The 22,722-nt window shown below is 40.3% G+C and overlaps 1 protein-coding gene across 3 annotated transcripts in view; it reads left to right on the plus strand.

The window, feature by feature from the left end:
- The window catches only part of enox1 (ecto-NOX disulfide-thiol exchanger 1), a 197,887-nt gene that overhangs the window by 26,163 nt on the left and 149,002 nt on the right, over positions 1 to 22,722 (plus strand). For 2 of the 3 annotated variants that reach the window (XM_011489515.3, XM_004081660.4), the window contains exon 2: positions 18,850 to 18,882. The exons of the other annotated variant lie outside the window; for it this stretch is intronic. The gene's annotated coding sequence lies outside the window, so the exon portion shown is untranslated. The remainder of the gene's footprint in view (positions 1 to 18,849; positions 18,883 to 22,722) is intronic. 3 annotated transcript variants of the gene reach the window in all.

Consider the following 22,722-nt stretch of genomic DNA (forward strand, 5'->3'; position numbering starts at 1 on the left):
CCTTTTAGTGGGAGGAAGCACCGGACGAGTTACGCCATACTTTTGGACAGTAGAACTTAAGCTTGGGCAAACTGTTCTTCGAGCTTTGGAGCTACACGGCAACGAGACCGACTCTGACGATGATGGAAGTCAACCTGGGGTGTTTGATAGAAATTTAGCCCGGCTTCATTTCAGATACAGAAGATGAGGAATTTGATTGGATTTCTGTATGTTGTGAAAATCACTGCATTTGTTACAGTTTTAATCCACGTTACATCTACCGTTTCTTTTCTATTAAAGCTTCTAAAGGACAGTCCTGCCTCGCCAGATTTGACATGCAAATTTTAGCCAATCAGATAAACCAGAAAGGTTTCCCCCCCTAAGTGACAAACACACCCCTGAACACCGCCCCCCAAGTGGCAAAAATGCCCACTCAACACTGCTCGCAAACCCAGGGAGCGCGCAGGAGGAAAGTGAGCGCACAGTATCACGGCTCAGTTAGGATTGCAGGCATGCAGTTGTAAAATGCTGGGTGTCTCAGTTAGAATTGTGCCTGCGCGGTTGTTAGGTTCGCTCACTCAGTTCCTAAATACACCCGCTCAGTTGTCTTTGCGCTCGTTCAATTAATGGCAGCGATAAAACGCCATAGACAATGAAGTTAAATTAAAATTAGAATTAAAAAGTACACACCAAAAAGCGATACCCGTTGTAAAAACCAAAACGACTGAAACAGCAACAGCAACTACAAATGAAATAGACCATGTATGAACATAGTGTGTCACTGTAGTACAGTGTTGTATAGTTTGATGGCTGTGGGGAGGAATGACCTGTGGTAGCGCTCCCTCTTGCACTGTGGGTGTAATAGTCTCGTGCTGAAGGAGCTGGTTAGCGCCTCTAAAGTTTGGAACAGGGGGTGGGAGTGGTTATCCATGATGGATGTTAGCTTAGCTAACATCCTCCACCACCTCCTCAATGGACTCCAGTGTGCAGCCCAGGACAGAACCGGCCTTCTTAACCAGTTTGTTAAGCCTCTTCCTGTCCCAGCCTCTACTTCCCCCTGCCCAACACACAACTCCATAAAGGACTACTGAGGCCACAACAGTATCATAAAAAGTCCTTAGCAGCTGTCTGCACACACCAAACGACCTCAGTTTCCTCAGCAGGTGAAGGCGACTCTGGCCCTTCTTGTACAGAGCGTCCGAATTGCTAGACCAGTCCAGTTTGTTGTTATTATTTATTGTGTTACGATTGCCTCTGGACCATAACAAATAAGAGGGGAGACGAAGTCGGTTTTAGCACTTTAAGTACTTTTAATATGTATAAAGAATGATAAACAATCAAAATACCAGAAAGTATGAAGGTGTATTGTTGCATGAGTGTCTGGGAATGTAAGTGTATGTTTGTAGATGGAGTGTTAACCAAATCAACGGAACCAAACAGATGAGTGCATGCATGGGAGTAGACCACTGATGACTAAGCACAAAGCTGCAGCAACAACCCGGACACAGCTGGCAGACCAGAGGAAGGGCACTCCTGAAGAGCTCCTAAGGTGGATCTTTTATATCCAACCATATGATTCCCAAATACCTGCACCTGTGCAGGAGGAGGGAAAACAGGGCAGGCATAGCCACACGACCCTGAGTAAAACAATTGACATTTATTGTTCCCAAGTTAGTGGTTTAATCCTCGGTGAATGAAGAAACCTTAATGAAAGCCTTTGCTGCGGTTGTGTTGCTGCCCTGCAGTCTGATGTGTTAGAAAACTGGGTTTTCTCATCACAAGAATTTAGCCAAAAGGAAAGCACTGACAGATAAAAAAGATGCAGTACAGTTCTGACTCATCAATCTGTGCAACATTTGGTTGCTTAGCATCCCAGGCTTCCATTGTATAGATGTGAGCTACTTAATTGACTGTCTGAATAAGTAAGAATTGTTGCTTTGGGGTTCATTGTTCTTGGTTGTCTTTAACACTTTAGTTAATTTGGTGTTCCAGTTAGGTATTTTAGCATTCTGCTTCCCTCAGTCATAACCAGGTTTTATATTTGGATCCTACAGCACATTTAAGACCGTGAGTCATAGTCTGACTTTTGACTGATTCCCATGAATCTGGACATATTTATGCATTTGGGTAACACATTTAATTGTCTCACAAATCTGTCGATGTCTTTAAAGACCCTTATAAAAATTGTGTTTTTAGCAAATTTTTGTAACATTTCTCAGATGATCAAGGACAAATATAACAAAAAAATTAAGATTAAAATTGCATTTCTGAGTATTTCTTTGTTCAAACCATGGTAAACAGGAGCAGAAGAAAAAAAAACGTCATTGGTAAAATCTTGTAGCTGTGATGTATGAGCTACAATCAGCAAGCCATCTTCCTGATCTGCTCTATTCCGATCCATCCATCTGCAGACAAATAGATTTATGTATGTCTTTGTTTTTCTCGTCTGAGTTGGAATTTGACTCAAAATTTTACGGCTGGATGGCTTCAATATTAATTACAATTTTTGTTGCACCACTAATGTTAGGTTAAGGCTTTGAGGGACTGTAAGTGTGCGGGAGAGGACATGAAAAAACTCTGTGCCAAAACAAACCTCAGAGGTAAATTTTATAATGAACTCCTCCTGCTTTGCAGATAATATATCCTAAAAAATGACAGTGGTTTTTTGATTTTGTCTAAAGATTGCATAATCATAATTAATAGACCACTGGGAACACTTTGACAGTAGATTGAAAGATGATTAGTGTGGAACTTTAAGTAAGACACCTATTTTTTTATGACCCCCAGTGTATGTGTCTTAAAACCTAAATGTGTATGCAAGTTAATCCAAAGTAATGAATGACAAAAATGAGTGTTAATTTCTCTGTAAACCTAAGTTTAGTATGGAAAACGGATATTATGTAACTGTGGATCATTTACCATTTGCCATCTGTCTGACATCCAAAGCTTGGGTAAAAGTGGGTCACACAACAGGAAAACAACCCTGAGCATACAGTCAGATCAAATCTGAAAAACGAAATAATCAAGAAAAACAATGACTCAATCTCATTTATCCAGACTTTTGGAGTACTTCTTTATTAGGGCCAGAAAATGAAAGGCACAAAAGCATGTGCATAAAACAATTACTAAAAAAGAATGAGAAGCATGAATAGATCATTTTACATCAATACTTTAATCAGAAGCTAATCACAACTATATTCTTTTGCAACTTCAGGCAACACTGTATTACCTCATCTCCTGTCACTGATCACTGTAAAGGTATTTGTATTCATCTTTTGTATAAAATTGTAAGAAAACAATCAAAAGGTCCATAAATATGTCAAACACTGCTGGCCAATAAAAGCACTACCTGAGGTCAATGGGACTGCAACTAGTAATTATTTGGTTTTTAACTAATCTGTGTAAGTAATTCTTTTTTTTTTTTCATTTTTCATAATTAATAAAGAAACCATTTATATTTATGTAATTTATTACAACAATGCAACGTTACCACTTTGATGGCCGAATTTATTTCTAGCTATGAAAATAAAGTAAAAAATCACTCATGTTTTTGCTTTCATTTAGACGCTCAATTGAGGTCATTTTTGGGCTGAAGTGGTTTGATGCATATTTGCATCGATAGGCGTCAAGGGATAAAGGATGTTTGGTGTCCTATTTTATTATTTTTTACATAAATCTGTAAATCAACCAACAGTTTACACTTTATCAAATCAACTTAAATTAAACTTTATTTACAAAGCACTTTTTCTATAGAAAACATAACACAAAGTGATTTATATTAAGGCAAAAGAAAATCAATAATATAAAAACCAGCATGAAAATTAAAATAGGTCCCCCTCCCCAGACCTACACAATCCCAACCCCTTGATCCCCTCTCACCAACTAACTGATGGGGATAGACAATTGGAAAACAAGCACAAAAACAAAAACAAAATGTTGGTTGTTTGATACGCTAATATTTGGGACCTCCCTCTCTGTGAATAGCTGCATAACCAGCCAAATGCAGCATCACAGGTGGGAACCAGCCTCACCACATCTAAGTGGAGATGCAGGTTCCCATCTAGAGCTGCAGCAGCCCACCCAGAGGAAGAGAACCCAACTGAGGATGCACCAAAAATGAAAGTTAAAATAAAACTGAAAACATACTGATAAAACAATAATCAATAAAACATTGAAATAAGGAAGATTAAAATAAATGATTAATAATCCAGTGTAAATTATGAAAACAAGTTTAAATAGATAAATAGATACAAAATAAATAAATAAACAAAATAAGTAAAATTAGCTAAAACCTAGATTAAAAGCACCTATGCTCTCTGCAGCTCTCAGGTACTCGAGCAGACTCTTCCACAAATGACGGTGATAGGGCTGAAAAGATGTCTCTCCATAGGTTTTGGTTTTTTCAGTCAGAATGGTTAGAAGACCAGTGCCAGATGATTTTAGGGTTCATTTTTGACTAAAAGATCTGATAGATAAGAAGGCACAAGACCATTAAGACATTTAAAAACTGTTAACAAGTATCTAACAGTTTTTCTCAAAGGCTAAAACACATTTCACAAACGTGTCCTCCATGTTCCCCGATGTCTAAACACATTACCCTTTTCTAAAGCTAAATAAACACAACCACACCTTCTCACTTCAGAACTCAAACTTTCACAGAGCAGCTTGACGCTTTAAAAACTGTAAACACTATACAAATTGCACACTACAGCGAAACAATTGAAAACACAATGCTCAATTTGTGAGATGGTTCTTTGTTTCACAACTGCCAATGCATATTTTTTAGAAACTTTACATAATAACGATGGATGTTCTTAGATCTCTGCAGAGGATTAGGCATTTAGATTTGTGAGTTTCGTATGAAGACTAGAAATCTGTAGTAAATTATGAGTGCAAAAACAGAATCAATTGCACACTACAATCTTGAAAACATGAGCAGGATGTGAAGTTATTTTATTTACTTTATTCACACCACACACACACCACAATCACTGTGCAGCATCATTTAGTGTATGGGTGTCTGTCATAAACCTTCCATCTACACAATGAGAGGAACTCCCGTAGGGTTCAGGAAAGGCGAGTAGGACGGCAGACAGTCGTTTAAAAAGTGGTGAACCACTCTGATTTGGTTTGTTCTGTGGAAGACAACATTGTCCCAGATGATCACATAAATGTGATGTGCATGCCCAGGATGGTGTTGTTGGCGGTCAAGGAGGATGTCTTTTAGCTCCTCTAGAAAGGTGAGGAGACGTTGGGTGTTGTAAGACCCAAGGACAGCATGCCAGTGGACAAGCCCCTCCAAACCCATGGTCGCACAAAAAGTAATATTACCCCACCGTTGGCCAGGAACCTCAGTGATGGCTCTTTGGCCAATGATGTTACGGCCTCTTTGCCTTCGTTTCTGCAGGTTGAAGCCAGCCTCATTCAGGTAGAGGTACTCATGACACCCTGGAGTAACTCGAAAGCTGTGCTCATCAGAGGAAGAGGATAGCAATTCTTAATTGTTATTTGATTTAACCTTTGTAATCAATGCATGGCCTTAAGCCCCCATCCATCTTTTTGCAAAGAAGAATCCAGCACCGGCAGGTGAGGAGGAGGGATGAATGAGACCAGATTTAAGAGATGTTACGATGTAATCCTGCATGGATTACATTACAGGTAGGGGGAATAGTTCCAGGAAGGAGTTCTATACTATAGTCAAAAGGCTGGGAGGCTTGGGAGGCAATGAACATGCTTTGAACATGCTTTATTTTTATTGAATTTTTATTGAACCTCCTTCAGTTCAAGGTATTCAGAGGGTATTTTGGAAAAATCATGACACATCTCCTCTACAGTCACTACAGAAACTTCACGAGGCTGCATGGAACCAAGACAGGTTTCAGGACAACCAGATCCCCAGGTCAAAATCCTGTTGGATGACCAGTTGATATGGGGAATGTGCTTTCTCAACGAGGGGAGTCCAAAAATGACAGAGGGAGCAGGAATAGAAATAACATGGAAACACTTCTCCTCAGAGTGGTTTTTTTATCTGGAATCACAGGTTCAGTGATCCAGGAGCTATGATTTATCAAATGGTAATCAACAAATGAATCTTGAATCTTGAACAGCCATGCAGTTTAGTAATTGGGCCACATAACCTAATAACCGTTAGAACCGTGCACTCTCCTTCTCTCAAGGTGTTACTTAGACATAAATATGTATTTCTTACCTACATCTAAGAGGATACATTTGCATTCATCTCACTTCCTGCTCATTTTAGGATTCTCTTTCTGTGTGTGTGGTGCTGCACACTTGTGTGTTTCTGCGGGAAATCTTTACCAGCCACTGAGCCTGCAGGGCCTCTGAGCATAAAAACACATTTTCACTCACACTTTCTCAGATCTTCCTCTCTAATTTTATCACACCCTTGCTATTCAGACACACAAACACATACTAACACACATGCTCTGGTAGGGCTATTTTTCTCATGGAAAGACTGTAATAAGTGCAAAACAGTGAAGGGATATTAGGCTGAAAGGGGGAATGGTTTAAATTTTAATGAGTTATGCAGGAGGAGGCGGTTATTTCATTGGAAACAGTTGAGTGCACAGGGCAAAATCTATAATCCTCTTTATTGGAGGGAGTCTCCATGGATGTCCTCTGGGACTTCAGTCTGTGTGCTCCTATTGGTGTTGTGCGTGTGCATGAGTAAGGCAGAGGTGGCGATGGAGCTGCCGTGAAATCTCTTTGTTCTCATGCAGTAATAATTCCATTTGAGAACACGTGCATAGTCATCTGTGACTTATGGAGAATAAAATGAGTATGATGGCTTATTTAAGAATTTTATTTTAGCACAACATCAAAAGCTGATACTTTCATTGTGCGTCAATAGGAAGCATAGATGTGGGCTGTAATTTGATAAGATTATAGTCAGTGCTGCTTTTAATTGGAAACTTTACAACAGAAATGCATTTTGCCATGATGGACAGATTCTGCTGAGAAACAATTTTTTTTCTTTAGTCTTTAATTAAATGAAGTTGAGAAATGTTCCTTCACCCACAACTGTGCTCATCTAATTACGGATTCTATGTTTGCATCTTGAACATCATCCCAGGTTGTGCTGCAGTGGGACATTAACTGTGAGCTCGTCCAGCAGCAGATGGTCTGACCCTTTGCAGCACTGACGTCAACATGATGCAGCACTTACCCTTTCTCTTAATTGCTGTCCTCTTGCTCCTCCCAGCATTGAAGCCATATTGCTCTAACTATACCAGAGGAAACAAGGATCTCACAATATTTTTATTAACATGGGCACCAACCTCACTTTTATAGAAACTGTATAGGTATTTTAAAGAGTTGTCATTAGACTGGACATCTACAACATACATAGGCAAAAAACCATCTGCTATTAAATATAAAACTAATATTCAGCAGAACAAGTGTCATAGAAATGCTGTGCAGCTGTGGTCTTAATTCAGTTAAATTCAATTCAATTCAATTTTATTCATATAGCCCAATAATACAACAATAGTCGTCTCAATGGGCTTCCTACTGGTAATTGTATAACAAACATGAAATCATAAAGAACATGAAGTCATAGAATTCAATGGATTATGGCTAAACTAAACAGACTAAGCCAAACTGGGCATCCCTGTTCTTATACTCCTTCTCATTAAGATAACCCCCCCCCCAAAAAAAATAAGAAGAATGCTCAGGGATGTCCATATTAAGTAGGGATCCTCCTCAGAACAGACAGGCGATGTACCAGAACTCTTAGGGAAAAATTGACTTATCTAACCCTACAACTTCATGTTTAAATAGTCCAGCAGATGGGCTTCATTCAGACAGAGTTGGGGGAGGACTGGTGGTGCAAGACGAGCCAGAGCTGAGGTGTCATGGCTAGCTAAGCTAGGCAGACATAGATGCTTGAACCCGGAAGGAAGACAGGAGGTGAGTACTGGTAAGTAAGGAATTTATTTTCTCCGGTGTAGTTGATATAATGATGTAGCAAGGAGTCAGCGAGACTTGAGGTTCGGCGAGGGCTCGTGACGTGGCTGGAGGTTCGGCGATGGCTCGTGACGTGGCTGGAGGTTCAGCGATGGCTCGTGACGAGGCTGGAGGTTCAGCGATGGCTCGTGACGAGGCTGGAGGTTTGGCGATGGCTTGTGACGTGGCTGGAGGTTCGGCGAAGCTACGTTGAGAGGTAGGTAGCTTCAGATGTGGTTCAGCTTGGGTAGTCACAGATTCTGGCATCCACTCGTGGGTACGAAGGTCCATCAGGGGGCAACGAACTGGCATTGAATACTGGTCCTGGAGCTCCTTAAGTAGGTCTGGCGGTTTGATGAGTTGAGTGGACGCAGCTGGGTAGAATCAGTGGCCAAGCAGAGAGGGGAGGGGGAGGAGAGCTGACAGAGGCACCATGACATGAGGGTCCACAACCAAGTACAGGGGTAGGAGCAGAGAGAAGCCAGAGACGAGTTCCACGGTCAGGTGCAGAAGCACAGACAAGCCAACTTGAATCTGGAATCACTCCCGCTCCCCCGGAGGGGAGTGGGAAAGAGGGACAATGCATGATATGCACTACACCAAACAGAGGCATGGAGAACTAAATGATAAATAAATGATCAAGAATAGAGGAGAGGAGAATAGAGGACAGAATCCCAGTGCACCATACTTTCCCCGAATTTTAGCAGCCTAACAGCTAATTGGTTAGTATTAGTTGTTAATAATTGGTAATTGTCATTAAATTTAAATTAAACATTTTATTATAATAATAAATAATAATAATAATGATAAACTTGATTTGTAGAGCACCTATCAAGATAAAAATCACAAAGTGCTTGACAATAAAAGATGATAAAACACATTCAGGCACGATAAAACACAGTAAAACATAGTAAAACACAAAGATTGGTTTTTAGTAAGTTGCATGCACTATGGTAATTATAGCGGGTTGTAATATAAAAATAATACAAAATCTATATTTTTAGGATATATTAATACAATATAGTATAGATCTTAGCAGGCAGAAAATGTATAATAGATGTAATGACAATTGTACTTTTACCCCCAAACTTCATTACAAAAGGGGAAGTAGGGGGAGCGATAAGTTAAAAATTCTCTGATTACTAGCTAGTCTGGCAATAAGCCTGTCCAAAGAGAAGTGTTTTAGGCCTAACTTTGAATGTAGAAAATGACTCTGCCTCTCTTACACGAGCTGGGAGCTTATTCCATAAGACAGGGGCTTGGTGGTATAAAGCTCTACCTCCAACTGTACTTTTAAAAATGTTGGGAACCACAAGCAGTCCTTGTGAGTTGTGTTCTGTGTTGGTTGTAAGTGTTCTGTTTGGTTGGTAAGGCTTATGCAATCTTTAATATAGGATGGGGTCATGCCATTTAAAGCCTTATAGATTGGCAGGAGGATTTTGAACTTGATTCTAGATTCAACTGGGAGCCAGTGAAGTGAAGCTAACGTGTACTCTTCTGCTAGTTCCTGCTAACACCTAGCTGCTGCTTTCTGAACAAGCTGTAGACTTCTTAAGGAACTTTTAGGGCACACTGCTAGCAAAGAGTTACAGTAATCCAGTCTTGGATGTGACATTTGCATGGATGAGTTTTTCAGCATCACGATAATATCTTTCTGATCTTAGCTAAATTGTGCAGGTAAAAAAAAAAGGCAGTTTTACAAGCCTGTACAATTTGAGCATTAAATGATAAATCTTGGTTAAATAAAACCCCTAGGTTTCTAACTGTGGAATTGGAAGCTATATTTATGCCGTTCAGGCAGACTATCTGATCAGACAGAGCATCTCTTAGGTATTTAGGACCCAATATAATTAACTCAGTTTTTTCTGGGTTTAGGAGGAGGAAGTTAATTGTCATTCAGGCCTTGATGTCTTTGATGCAAGCATTAGGTTTCTCTTTATGTTCATTCTGGTCAGGTTTAATGGATACATATAACTGCGTATAATCCGCATAACAGTGAAAGTTAATGCAGTGTTTCCATATTATGTTTATGTAAAGCATAACAAGATGGATCCTAGAACTGAGCCTTGTGGGACTCCGTAGCTAACACGAGTGCAATGACACGACTGTGCATTTAAAATAACAAACTTGTACCTATCGGACACATAGGATTCAAACCACTGGAGGGCAGATCCTCTGATCCTTATGTCATGCTCTAATCTTTGGACTAAAATACTATGGTTGATAGTGTTAATGGTCCAACAGGACCAGAATACAGTTGAACCTTTTCTGAGGCCAATAATAAGTCATTAGAGACTCCAACTAGTGCAGTTTTAGTGCTGTGGTGTGGTCTGAACCCTGACGGAAAATCTTCAAAGTGGCTATTGTCCTGCAGGTTGTGGTAAAGCTGCTAAACTACTACTTTTTAAAAGCGCCTTTCAGAACATTAAAGGACACTGCAGATTCAAAAGAAAACAAAATAAAATCACAACATGTTTTAAAACAATAAATAAGTTAAAATCATGAATAAAATCAGACAGCAGATGAAAAATTGTGATCTGGAAAAAGAAATTTAAACAGACGGGTTTCAGTCTGGATTTAAAAATTTAAAAGGAGTCAATGTTACGGAGGTCTGGGGGGAGAGAGTTCCAGAGTTGGGGAGCCGAGCGGCTGAAGGCACTGCTCCCCATGGTGACCATACGGGCCAGAGGGACGGAAAGCTGAAGGGAAGAAGAAGAAGACCAGATAGAGCGAGAGGGAGTGTTGATATGGAGGAGATTAGAAACATAAGAGGGAGCCAAGTTATGGAGGGCTTTGAACGTAAAGAGACAGAGTTTAAATTTAATCCTGAAAGTTAATGGAAGTCAGAGCAGCTGCTTGAGAACGGGAGTGATGTGATGAAGGAGTTCTGGTGATGATGCGGGCAGCTGAAGTTTATTCTGAGTTTTCTTGGGAAGACCAGAGAGAAGTGCATTGCAGTAGTCGAGGCGAGCAGTGACTAGACCAGGGGTCGGGAACCCATGGTTCGCGAGCCACATCTGGCTCTTTTGATGGCCACATCTGGCTCGCAGACAAATCTTTGATTATTAAAAAGAAGAAAAAAAGTTTAATTAGACCAGTCCTTCACAGGCGTGATGCGGTGCCAGTTTGTACTAGCTTGAAACATGTGAATTGCCATCCCGGCAGATGCGCGCTCCAGTCTTTGAGAAGAAAAAGGGGAGGGATAGTGGGCTCAGGCACAAGATGAAGTGGCGCACTGATTAGAACATGCTGCCCGTCACACATACCACAGACTGCAACGTGTGAGCGTGTGTACTGACAATGTTTGGCTCTACGTATGCATGTGAGCAGTCTTTCTCACATCTAAAGAACTTTAAGACCAACCTATGATCATGCTTAACAGATCAAAGTCTCAACAGCTACATTAAGCTTAAACTCACCACATTTCAACCAGACAAGACCATCAGCAAAACCACCATGCATCACCAGAAGTCGCATTAATGGTAAGAAATACTGTTCATTTATTAGCAACAGCATAATGTAGCGTCCCTGCCCCACACTGAGGCACGAAGACTTAAACTCTTTTACGGTTCTTTATTCTGGTTACTGCAGGCCGTAACAAACGCTGTACAACTTACTCAGCAACTCCTGAATCTCTCCGGCTTAGAGCACTCCCCCCCAACCTTTTATTACACCGCTCCCAAACCAGCCCTCCTATTTCCCTTATTCGGCCCATAGCTGAACCCCATTGGTCCAAACTCCCCAACGACAGGCTGAGCAACAGAACTGAGGGTCAACCAGCATCTCTGCTTGATGCATTCAATGAACTTCGGAACTTAGAACAGCCACCCAGTCCAACTCAGTCCGCTACAATAACAATGTTACTAAAATAACCCACAGACTTATTGTACTTTAAAAGTGTTGAAATTACATAAAGTGCACACATTAACTTTTTTTTAGTTTTAAACATATTGTATGGCTGTCACGAAATTACATTTAAAAATATGTGGTGCTCATGGCTCTCACGGCCAAAAAGATTCCCGACCACTGGAGTAGACTATGAACTAAAATGGAGGCAGAGGGGACAGTGAGGGAGGGGCGGAGACGATCAATATTGCGTAGATCAAAGTATGCAGACAGAGTAATGCTATTGATGTGAGATTGAAAGGATAATGTGCTGTTAAGGATGACATCCAGACTCTTTACCTGAGGGGAGGGGAAAACTGGAGAGGAATCAATGGAAAATGGAAAACTTGAAACTTTGGAAAGGGTGGATTTGGAACCTACAAGGAGCAATTCGGTTATATCACTGTTAAAATTGAGGAATTTTGAGGTGAACCAGATTTTTATTTCAGACAGACAGGAGGAAAGGGAAGCAGGTGGAAGAGAAGAGTTCAGTTTACTGGACAGATACAGCTGAGTGTCATCCGCAAAACAATGAAAATCAATGCTGAATTTACGGAAAATATTGCCAAGGGGTAGTAGGTAGGTAATGAAGAGGAGGGGACCGAAAACAGAATCTTGAGGAACACCAGAGAAAATGAGTGTGGGTTGAGATTTAAAAGAATTCAGTTGGATAAACTGAGTGGGGCTTGAGAAGTATGAGTGAAACAAGGGGAGGGGGGGGTGGACTCAATACGAAGAGCTGAAAGTATGTGAAGGAGGATGGAGTGGGATATGGTGTCAAATGCTGCGCTCAAGTCAAGGAGGATGAATATGGTGATAAGTCCAGAATCAACTGCTTGGAGAAAGTCATTGGTGATTTTTGTTAGGGCAGTTCCAGTGCTATGAAGGGGGCGAAAACCAGATTGAAAGGGTTCAAATACATTTTTTTGCTTGAGATGATGGTGAAGTTGGGAGGGGACTATTTTTGAGAATTTTGGAGATGAAGGGGAGGTTAGAAATAGGACGGAGATTATGAAAGGAATTGGGGTCTGAGCCAGGCTTTTTTAGGATGGGTTTGACAGCAGCGGTCTTGAGGAGTGAGGGGACAATACCGGATTTCAATGAGGAGTGTATAATTGCAGAAATGAAAGGAAGAAGAGAAGGGAGGCAGGATTTAACCAGGGATGTTGGGAGGGGATCGAGCAGACAGGTTGATGGTTTGGATTTATGGATGAGGCGGGAAATTTCACTGGGATCAGGGAGCAGAAAGGAAGAAAATATATGAGAAACATAAAAAGAGTCAGAAGGGATAGGAGGAGAGGTAGAGGAATGGAGAGGCTGATGGATATTGTGAATTTTCTGGTCAAAGAATGACTGAAGAAAATTACAGTTGTCATCTGAATAGAAATGAGGAGGACAACAGTCACAGGGTTGAAAGATTTTATTCATTAAAGAAAAAATAGTTTTGGAATTTCTCTTATTTGCATCAATCAGTTCAGTGAAGTAATTCTTTTTTAGTGTTACAAACCAAGTCCGTATAGCAGAATATGTTCTTTGTAAATTTCTCTATGAATGGGAGAGCCAGTTCTTTTACAAAACCGTTCTAACTGCCGGCATTTGGCTTTCATTTTGTGGAGTTCTGGAGTGAATCATGAAGAAGATTTAGCAAATGAAACAGACGGGTTTTGACAGGAGCAGAATTGTTAAGAACATCTAAAAGGCTGTTATTAGAAAAAGAAACCATCAGGGTTGGTTGGACGAGTTCAGAAATGGAATTCGTTCTAAATGAGAGGAAAACATCTCCACATGTCATGGTTTGAGTTTGTTTTGTCTTGGTTTTTGTTTTAGTTCTTGTTCTGGCTTGTTTGGTTCTGTTTCCTGTTTTATTTTGAAAGGGTTCCTGTCTTGTCATGTCTTGAGTTGTACTTCCTTTGGTCCCCATCTGCCCTGATCGTGTTCACCTGTGTCTTGTCTGCCCTGTCTGTATATAAGTCTTGTCTCTGGCTTCCTCTTGTGCTGGTCCATTAGCTTCGGGTCATGGTGTAACGTCTTCATGCCACGTCGTCCTTTCATGCCCTGTTCCATGTTTCATGCCACGCCACAGTGAGTTTTGTTTTGTTTTGTGGTCCTGCTCTGCAGCGCCTTTTGTTTGGTTAATAAACCCTCTAGCCTTGGAACCGTTTGCCTCCCGTCTCTGCATCTAGGTCCTACCTGCTCTCGAGCCCCCTCACCGTGACACCACATTTACATTCTTAATGTTTCTGGGAACATTTGGCTGAGTCCTCTGTTAGGGAAGACTTTAAATCCCACATCCGGGAGAACTTCAAACAGGTACCGAGGTAGGTTTGGGACATTGAGTCCAAGTGAACAATGTTTTCCACTTCCATTGTCTTTACTACTGCTCTGAGCTGTGGTTGCAAGGTCTCTGGTGCCTGTCTCGGCGGTAACCACCGGACCAGGTGGTGGACATCGGAAGTAAGGGATGCCGTCATGCTGAAGAAAGAGGCAGTCGACAGGTACCGGCAGTCTTAACAAGCTGGGGCCCGGACTGTTGCGGAGGCAAAAACTCTGTCCTGGGAGGAGTTCAGTGAGGCCTTGGAGAAGGACTATTGGTTGGTCTCGAAAAGATTCTGGCAAACCGTCTGGCGCCTCAGAAGGGGAAAGGAGGTCTCTACAGGCACCGTTTTCAGTAAGGTGGGGAGCTGTTGACTTGACTGGGGACATTGTCAGGCAGTGGAAGGAACACTTTGAGGATCTCCTCAATCTCACGGACACGCCTGCTTTTGAGGAAGCAGAGAATGAGGACTTTGGGGTGAGGCTCTCTATCACCCAAGCCGATGTTACTGAGGTAGTCAATGAGCTCCTCCGTGGCAAGGCTCTTGGAGTGGACAAAGTCCGCCCTGAGTACCTCAAGTCTCTGGATGCTGTGGGAGTGTATTGGCTGACACATCTCTGAAGCATCATGTAGCAGTCGGGAATTGTACCACTGGACTGGCGGAGCCAGTTGAGGTGGCTCAGGCCTGGGAACGCCTCGGGGTCCCCCCAGAGGAGTTGAAGAAAGTGGCCATGGCGAGGGAAGTCTGGGTATCTTTGCTTAGACTGCTGCCCCCCTGACCCGGTCACGGATAAGCAGAGCAAGATGGATGGATGGATTGAGAAAACAAATTGGCACCTGAGAAATATGATTGCGCTTTGAGTTATATCTTTTGATAGCAAATTATGGGTTTTGGTTCTCAATTTATGCTTTTTGATTTGCAGATTTGGGGTTTTGATTCACGGTTTTATGGTTTTGATGCGCAATACATTATGCGTTGAATTGACACAGTACTGTTCCCTTTGTTGGTGTTTCTTAAAGATCCCTCTATAAAGTGGTCTTTGTAAAAGCCACTTTCTATTATAATTCTGGCATGTCAATAAATAAACTTTCTGCATCATAACACACTGAAGACTATCTAAGATTAATGAGCTCCTCCTTTTTTGGTTTTTAAACTCAAACACAGTATGTGTTTTCCTCTCCCTCCTACTACTTGGTCTTGATATTCTAACAGTGATTTATTTGAGGGCACTCGCAACATAGATGGTGCAAAAGGTGGGCTGGTGTTACACTTAACCAAATCTCCTGCCCCCACTCCCTCTCCTGCACTGTGATTGATCAACACCACACAGGAGGCCACAAAGACGTAATGCACGCAAAACACACAATTAGTGGGAGTTTTAGTTTCAGGTGACAGCAGCTATTGTGACTGCGGTGGGGGTGATGAATGGAGAGGCTAGCCTGCAGAGACCTGGACGTTTGTTTCAGAGAGAACTCAGACATTCTTGAATTTTTCACGTCTTTCTCTGGAGGTAGTTGTAAACCTGTGTGACAATCAGTCCCTTTGAGTCAAATGAACTCAAAAGAGTCACCTTTTACTGTCTCTTTAAAATGACCATGCCACACATATTCATTTAAAATACTCTGATTCTGAGCAAATCCAGTAATTATGATGGTGTTGCAAGGTCAGAGAGGTTGGACCTTAATCCCTTTTCTTCTGCTAAACACTTCATAACTCTGTTAATGAGTGGATCCCACATAAGCCTCATATCTGCAGCTGTTTGAAACATATTTAAGCCTTATATGGGCATGTGATTTACTTCAGCTCCCTGAGTAGCTTCATCAAGTGAATGTTCTGTATTAGTTGTATGACATGATGTGGGAAGAACATTTATTTCTGTGCATGTGCAATGGAAAAAGACGCAGAAAGATTAGACATGGCTACAGGTGCAAGAATTCATAAGGCAGAAAATCATAAATTAAGTGTATAAAGTAAACAATGCACTGTTTGTGTTTTGTCAACATTGCGGTTTAAATGGTAAATGGCGTATACTTGTAAACTGTCTACCTTCCTCAAAGGCCCAAAGCGCTTTACAGTCAAAACCCATTCACGCACAGATTCACACAGTGGTGGTGGCTCCGCTGCCGAACACTGGTGCCAACCTTCCATCCGGGGTCCAGTTTGGGTTCCCAAGGGCGAGCACGGCGGGAATCAAACTTGCACTATTCCAATCAGAGCTCAACAGAACTTCCGCTACACCACAGCTGCAATTAAATTGTGTCATGCAGATATGGGAAATTTGAGTAATTTTGTCTTCTGAATCATTTTATTTTATTATATATAAAAACAAAGAAACATCTAAATGAGATTTAAAAACCTCCAAGATGAAAGTCAGTTCTTGTCTGTCCCTCTCAGAGCATGCTCTGTGGTGTCCAGTTCCCTCCATGACAGCAAACTGGAGCAGTGATGGCAGGAAAAGCTGCTGGAAGCTGCTTCATGGCAGTCTAGGCTGCTTTGGCTCAGCTCGGTTTATGCATATGGCCCGTTCTGGCACGAACACACTGTCCTCCTCCCTTGGCTGAACATTAAACACATGACAACCATTTGCTTTTCACAGGACGCTCTACAACTGTAATCCTCCAATTCATTTAAAGTTTCACAGCCTTTAAAACCTTTTTCCTCATTCATTTGTTAAAAATAAAAAAATGCTGTCTTTGTTTCATTTAACTATTTCTTCCAGAAAATCCAGTCTTTTAGTTACTGACCGTCAGGTCATAAGTATGGCATCTTCTGTAGGTGTTCCCTCTCTTGCTAGGTCATTGGCGTGATTGCTGGCTGACATTTACTACCGGTATCTGCTTAGTACATTGTTCAGCAAATCAAATCTTCTGTTTGTTTTCAGCTATTTTAAATATTGTTGTATTAACCCTTTAACACCGGAGATGTCCCCAGCGACACCTAATCACACACACTCTTGACACACCGTAAATCCCACCGTAAATCTTTGACAGTTTACACAGTTCAGTGGCTTTACATGTCGGATTTGTATCGATATGCAAAGCCACTAATCCTGTAGTGTTGTATATCAGCATAACGTCATTTTCTCTGCAAAAGAATCAGCTGATTTACATTGATAGCCTAACCATGTCCCTACCATATGAGCGCAGGGTGGCTTTTTTCTACTTCAGAATCTTCTGGAATTACGGTAAATGCATCAACGGTAGAAGAGTTATGGTAGTCGAAAGAATGTCAACTAACTAAAACGCCTGTATAAAAGGGTGAAGGTGTTTAGCTCCTTTGGCAGAATCTTGCCTCTACTTTTTCTCATGTTTATGATTTTTGATAAAATAATTCTTCTACTCCTCTTCTTGAGAACTAAAAGTTCTCAAAATTTTGAATTACGAAAAAGCCTTGTTTAACCCTCTTTCCTTTGCGTTGTGTTGAGGTAAGGGACGAAATGACTTCAGTTTCATCACTGGATTTAGTCTGACATAAATGGAAAATTACAAGTCTGTGACTGCCAGTCTCCAAAACATTAATGCCTATAGTCACAAAAGGTCTCCACCCAGAAGCACAAAAGAGATAAAACAATCTACGCGTTGAGAAGAGAATCACCCAGACCTGTCACAACAGAGGATGGCGGGACCTGAGACTAGGACAGGAATCACTTCCTAGTCTCAAACGACTTCCAGAAGGGGCGGTAAACCTGATACAAACAAAACATCAAGGTTGATCAAACAAACATATTCATAACCTGGAAATAAGGATTTTTGTAGAACTTTGGAGAACAAAAAAACGTTTTATTTGGGGTTACATAATTCATTTTTAAATTTTGCTAATTTGAGGTGGAACCGCTGCAGAAACCAAAATCTCACAAGTTAATATAATTTATTATTTTTTAGACAAATTAATTTTGAGAAAAACCCCCACTGCTACTAAAGTTAATACCTGTCTGTTGTAATGTATTTCTTTTATTTTTTTAAAATACTTTGGCAATGTGGTGTGTTTCCTTTATCATTTTATCCTTACACCTCTCAATACTTTTCCTTTTATTCAGTCAACATTTTGGATTCTCAGACTTGATGGTTGACCTGTTTTATGCTGGTTTTCTATTTAAAACCCATTTAACAAGCTCAAGGATTCATCAGTTTAACACAGAGACACAAAGGATATTTTTCCTGGGTTCACCAAGTCAGTCTTTACAATCCTGTTAACCTTTATGCCGAAAATAAAATCTGAACATGTCTCTGATTCTTTAATGTGTATTCATGTGTATCGTTAGACAGATGAGAGTCTGCAATGAATCTAAAGGTTCCTGATGAGTTATTTTGATTGTCAGTTCTCCTGCTAGTGTTGGACTGTTTTCACTACACCATGTTTTCATGTTGCCTACCCTTTATTTAGAAAGGTCATTACTGTCCAGATGGTGTCTTTCAGGTGTTGTGAGCGTGAGTGTCTGTGTGCGCAGTGCTCTTGCCCTTAAGATGCAATAAATCGTGCTGCTATTTTATTAACGATTCACCTCCTCCCCCAGTCTTGAATCCGGCTCAGGCACATTTACATTCTCAGAGCTGGTGTGCTGCTTCAGGGACTGGGAGGATACAGATGATGTCATGGCTAAAATCCTGATGAGACCTCAGTACACACGTGCACTTTGTTAGCACACTATAAAAAGCTCAAAGAGGACTGTCTAATTTACATCTGAACTCCATTTTTGTCTCCACAGAAACCATCAGAGCTAAGCTGCAGCGGCAAAACAGTAAGTCTGTTTGTCCTTTACTCCGCTGCTGGAAACCTGAGGCGTTTCTGGTGTATAGATTTGCTGTTGAGGATCACAGCTGATCTTTATTTAGTTTTGGGTAGGCTGTATTCTGTGGTTGGACTTTGCTGCAGAAAATATATTAAGCTTTTAATTGTTTGCATTAAAACAAAATTCAGGGAAGTCTTTTGCTTTTGATCTTCAGATGTCTGGAATTTAATTTTAATCAATCTCTTCTCTGAGATTGGTGGCATCAGAAATTGTTCCTTATTCCTTCGCGCATACAGGTAAATTTCCACTATGATCATCTATTGTTCTATTGTAAAATTGTTCCCACTGATATTTTAATGATTCTGTTATTTTAGCCAAAATCTAAAAACCTGTTGTTTTCTAGGACATAGTTTCTGCACAGAGGCAGTAGTTGACATTCGACTCTGAGCTGTGGGTGGAATCATTGGTGTTGAGTAATCCAACCCCCATTTCCCATCATCCCTCTGTTTACACGCTCTCCTGCTATTCTACAGCCCCTCAAACTCCAACATAGCGTTATTGGTGCAACAAAAATGGTGAGCAAAATTGGAGTCATCCAGCCGTAAAGTTTTGATCTAGATGTCAGCTCAGGAAAACAAAGATCTTCATGGATCTTTCTATATGCAAGTGGATGCTTTTGAATAGAATGCAGCAGAAGGCTTGTGGGCCGTCGTAGTAACTTCTATATCATACCTACAAGGTTTTTTCAATGTTTTTTTTCATCTGCTCTTGATTTACAGCAATTTAAATAAAGAAATACATGCAATGGCTGACAAAACATGACTATTCTACCAGAATATGTTGAAAATATGTTCATTAAAACACATTCCATGCTGAAAACCTGTTTTGTCAGCCATGTGATATATATATATATATATATATATATATATATATATATATATATATATATATATATATATATATATATATATATTTTTTTTGCATAACAAAGAGATATATTTGGTTCTTGGTTTCATGGTTTAGTTAAATGGGGCAGAGATAAGAAGTTTACTTCTTTATGTCCACTTTCATTTTCATCAAAGACAAGAATTTTGTGTAATTTATTATTGTGTGCTGTGAAATTGAAATTAAAAAAATGAAATAAAAGCACAATTTTAATTGAATTGGGTTTTAAACAGTTAAGTGACATCAACATCTAGAAGATGACCAGGGGCCTGTTTCAGAAAGGAGGTTAAGTGTGAACTCTGAGTGCGTTAACCCTGAAATCAGGGAAACCCTGGGTTTTCCGTTTCAGAATGGGAGGTTTGTTAAACCAGAGAAAGCAGAGTAAGTCAAACCCGTTTCTGAAAGAGAGGTAACTTATACTCGGAGTCAGTGTCCATGGTTACTTATGCTGTGAACCTAACCTGGTCCGGAGCAGGTTTTATCCTCTAAACTCAAGGTTTCTGCCGGTCCCCTCCCCTTTTTAAAGACGAAGGGGTATTTTTCGCTTTTTACCTTCATTGCCCAAATTTCCGTCATACAGAGACGGTCTAGGTGACAAGAATGGCTTGTCCTTTTTTGGAGGACCCAATAGACGAGGAGGCTGCATTAATTCGTAGAGAATTACATTTACGTCGTGCGAGGATTTTGAGACCTAGATTCGATTTTTTGTCATTTCCCCATACGTTTTTGTTTGAGCGTTACCGTTTTTCGTTGCAGTCAATTACATATATACAATGAAAACAACATTAGGTATTGCTATTTAGATGTTTCATATGTCAAATATTGTCAACAAAACCTACATCCATGACATGCTCAAATTTGACCTGATTGAATAATTTTTTTATACTTCATTTTTAGCTGCTGCCATGTTCTTTTAATTCCTGCAGGATTGCATCTACATGAAAATGAAATCAGGGACATTGAATTAGATTAATGTAACAATTACTTTTTGGAAACACAATTTGCTAGCACTGCTTACTTTCTTAATCCCATATAGACCTATACCACTCGATCAATACAAGGGTAGACAAAAGTTTACTTTTAAAAACACAATTCTGTAGCAGCCCATGCAGTGTCTCATGTTCATGCATTTACTACTGCAGTTATGGTAGTGGGACGTTAGGGGGCATGTGTTCTGCTGTGCAAGATTTATAATAAAGAGACATGTGGAGTGAACAGACGTGTGTGTCTGAGCGCCATAATTTCATTCACATCTACCGACACCGAACCCTGTGAGGCCGGCTACAATTGCATGTATTAATATTAAACTGACCAACGTTTGCAAGAGGGGAAAGTTAACAAAAAAGTCCTCTAAACATTACCGACGTTAAATGCATTTTTCCCCCAGATTGGTTCTGTACACTATGCAGCATTTCATGCAATTACACCAGGAATAACACTTTAAAAGTACACCTAAATATCCCCATTTTTTTCATTTCACACCTTACGCTATTTAAAAAGTTATTACAGCCAATATTCTACAACAATGATTTAAATGCAAACTTAGGCATTAACTTGAGCAGCTATGTTTTCCCACGCTAACTGTCTCTGTTTTGCAGATGCAGCGGTGTTGCTTTTCTTCTGGAATATGTGCTCATATTCACTGTAACTCTGCAGCAGCACGTCAAGTTCAGCTGGCGAAAAATATGCAGACCTCTTTTTTTCCACGGTTGCCATGGTGACTCGTGATATCTGCGCTCCATTGATAATGGCTTCTTATAGTCGCGGTGCGCACGCTTAACTCCGAATCAGTCCATTCAGAGTTGTTTGACCTAACTCCGATCAGCTTCTCTGAAACAGAAAACTCAGAGTTGTTAATCTCTCGATTGACCAACTCAGAGTTCAAGTTTAACCTCAGAGTTGGTTGAACCTCCTTTCTGAAACAGGCCCCAGGGGGGGTATTCCAAAAAGCAGGTTATGTGAGTTACCAGGGTAAGTTTGAGGCTAAGGAAGCGGATAACCATTTTTTATTTATTTATTTTTTGTCTTATACTTTGTTCTTATCTTAAACCATTGTAATTCCTGCTTTCATTGTCGCGCTTTGAGATTTTACCCAAAATATAAAGTGTATTTTTAAATAAAATGTATTATTATTATTATTATTATTAACCTCAGCTTTCGGTTACAAAAATGCAGGTATGTTTCAGGGTATGTCAAGTTGCCATAGCAACTCATGCTCTGAACATAACCTGGTCTGGAGCAGGTTTAGTTGAAGGTTAGTTTGTTTTCAGAGAGGTGAGGGAGCATGGCGTGTCCATTTGGAGATGATTTAGTGGATGAAGAAGCTCAGATAATACTTTTTCCAACATAAGAGGGTGATAAGACCACGTATTGATATTGTAAAGATAAACCATTTACATTGATCTAACTTAAATATTTGCTTTAGTTAAGATAAATCATTTTTTTAGTTAAGTCAGCTTAAAAATAACATGTGGTTATCAGACAGTTATTTTGCTTTCATTCAAATTAATTCAATTAAGTAGGTGTAACTTTGGTGCTGCTGTTAGATCGGCAGCGCAAGGAATTGTGGGATACCATTCCCTTTGCCTGTCTGGCTGGCTGGACGGATTTGGGTTTAAGTGTGGGTTTTTCTCCAAATGTGTTAAGTTGTTTAGCTTTTTTACTGTGTTTTTCTGAGTTATTTGTCCTGTTATGTTTAATTCTTTCTACACCTTGAGTGAGAGGGAGGGAGAGGATGATGAGTTGTTTGACCAGCCCTACTGCTCAGTGGTTTAATATTAAATTTGGAGAAATAGTAAAAGACATCTTGTTTTATGTTGCAAAACCATATTGTTTCATGACTATATCTCCAGGCTCAAAATTAGACATATGAGAGCTTAATTTTTGCTCCACCGTGTTTAATCT

This window comes from Oryzias latipes, chromosome 21, assembly GCF_002234675.1.
Source record: "Oryzias latipes chromosome 21, ASM223467v1".
NCBI lineage: Eukaryota > Metazoa > Chordata > Actinopteri > Beloniformes > Adrianichthyidae > Oryzias > Oryzias latipes.